The 2,684-nt window shown below is 42.3% G+C and overlaps 1 pseudogene; it reads right to left on the minus strand.

The window, feature by feature from the left end:
• Positions 1-1,009: 1,009 nt before the first annotated feature.
• Positions 1,010-2,684, minus strand: part of LOC118022517 — a 4,858-nt pseudogene continuing 3,183 nt past the window's right edge.

The raw sequence follows: 2,684 nt of genomic DNA on the forward strand, positions 1-2,684 counted from the left end.
ATTATCTTTTAAGAGGATTTCTCCAGCTGCTGTGTTAGGAAGATAATGAAGGAGTCAAGAAACCCACAGTTGAAAAATGCTGGCATTTGGAAAGCAGCTCATAAAACAACTACTGATTGAAAAAACTATATATATTTTTTTGTGTGTAGCAAGGGTATATTAGACTTCTCCAGAGGAGCAGAACCAGTAAGATGTATATATATATACATGATTATGGAGTCTGAAGCTCCAAGATCTACAGGGTGAGTTGGCAGGCTGGAGACCCAGGAAGAGCGATGTTTCAGTTGGAGGCTGAAGGCAGGAAAAAAGCCAAAATTCCAGTTCAAAGGCACTCAGGCAGGGAGAATCCTCTCTTACTCTAGGGAGTGTCAGCCTTTTTGTTCTATTCAGGCCTTCAAATGATTGGACGCAGCCCAATCACATTAGGAAGGGCACTCTGCTTTACTCAGTCTGCCAATTTACATGTTAATCTTATCCCAAATGGTCTCACAGAAACACCCAGAATAATTTTTGACCAAATAGCTAGGCACTCCAGGAGCAGTCAAGTTGACAAACAAAATTAACCATCATAAGTGCACCCCTTGTCAACATGGCCTCATACATACCTCCAAAATTATTTGGAGATTAAACTATACTTAATCTCCAAATACAGATGATACCAGGTCATTATCCCATTTAACATGATAAACTATCCTGCATACAACCAAGAATGCACTAACCCCTTCCCCAAAAGAAGTAAAGTCCCTGAGTGATGTTTACTCTTCTTGTAACTTAATACTATGGTATAAATTAACATTACTTAAATACTATGATATTAAGTCAATACATCTTATGTCACATGATAAGGGGGTAAGAGAAAACAAAGACATTCATTATATATATTGTTGTGAATATTTTGTTGTGATTTCTCTTGTGTATGTACATAAATATATTATTTGCAATATGTAATATGGATATATACAAATACATTCACAAAATAGGGAGAAAATATTCATGACAACTACAATCCTCATTTCTGTAACTGGTCATATCGTCATAACTGCTATTTAGAACTACCTTTTCCCATTATTTCTTCTGTATTTCTTTTGCCTTAATCAAGCCTCTCAGCTGGTCATGGTTCTTTACCTGATGGGGTAACTCAGACTTTCATTCCTGAAGGGTCTGGGTCATAGTAGTCCTGCCTGGACTGTGTTTTAGTTTTTCATAGACCTTACTCACAGGGCAATGAATGTCCTAAGGAATCTCTATTCCAGACATACTCTCCCTTACACCCATTGGGGCATAATACACCAATTTCTTCAAGGTGCCCAGGATCCAGTCATTCCAGCCAACCCAGTAACTCTCTGCTTTACCTAGATTCAGAGGCCTGAGAAGCCCAAAATAGCCAGGCTTCAGTCTTAACTTTCAGTTCAATGAAATCATTGTGTCTCCTGGTAGAAGCTTTCTTCCCTCTGGAACTCAGACCTCTAGGCCAGCAGAGCATAAGGGCGTGTGAACAGGAAGCAAAAATTTGCCATGAATCACTAGAAGTAATGATGAATGATGCCACTCCCATTTCCACCCGTTGATTCCTGGACCTATGACTCCTGGCTATCGAGAAACAGCACCATACATTGGACACTGATTCAGAGAACATGCAGCCTTCTGATTCAGAGAGCATGTCCCAGCCCTGTAAGGTATTGTCCTCAAGCTGGCACTACAGCTGAGTCCTCAATGGCTATTCCAACCTTCTGTCAAGTCAGCTGCTCGGAGGATGGTGGGAATTACTGTAAGACCAGTGAATTTTAGGAGCATAGGCCCACTTCATTTTCTGTGAAGGGAGTTCCTTGATCAGAGCCAATGCTGTGTGGAACACGATGGCAGTAGATAAGGCATTCTACAAGTCCATGAATGGTAATTTTGGCAGAATCACTGCATTCAAAGAAGGCAAATTTGTACCCAGAGTGTCTATTCCAGTTTAACAAAAAATGCTGCTCTTTTCATGCAGGAAGCAGAGTAATATCATTGACCTGCCACAGGTAGCTGGATAATCACCTTGAGGAATGATGCCATACTGGGGACTTGGGGCTGATCTCAGCTGTTGTCAGATTGGGCACTCAGTAATGGCTGTCACCAGGTCAGCCTGGGCGAGTGGAAGTCCATGTGGCTGAGCCCATGCATCATCTCCATCCCTGCCACTGTGGTAATGACAAGGATGACTGGGGAAAGAGGCTGACCGGGCTCCACAGAATGGGTCATCCTGTCCATTTGGTCATTAAAATCCTCCTCTCTTGAGGTCACCCTTTGGTCTCATTCACTGGAACACAAATATCCTCACATTTTTTGCCCATTCTGAGAAGTCTGTCCACTCTTTACCAAGTTTCCTGGTGACTAATTTTCTAATCATGTTCCTTCCAAGTCTCTGACCATCCAACTGAACCACTGACAACAGCCCGTGAAATGGTATATAATCATATGTCCAACCATTTCTCTTTTCAAGTAAAGTGAACAGCCAGGGTACACTACTTGGAGTTCTGCCCACTGGGAGGATTTCCCTTCATTGCTGACCCTCAGGGATGTCCCAGAAAGGAACAGTAATACTGCAACTGTCCACTTTCAGGTGGTGCCTGCATATCATACTGAACCATCTGTAAACTAGGCCTAAGTCCTCTCTTCCTCTTCAGCTGATCACAGGGAAATCCCCA

Source organism: Mirounga leonina, unplaced genomic scaffold (assembly GCF_011800145.1).
Source record: "Mirounga leonina isolate KUSES-001 unplaced genomic scaffold, KU_Mleo_1.0 Mir_176, whole genome shotgun sequence".
Lineage (NCBI taxonomy): Eukaryota > Metazoa > Chordata > Mammalia > Carnivora > Phocidae > Mirounga > Mirounga leonina.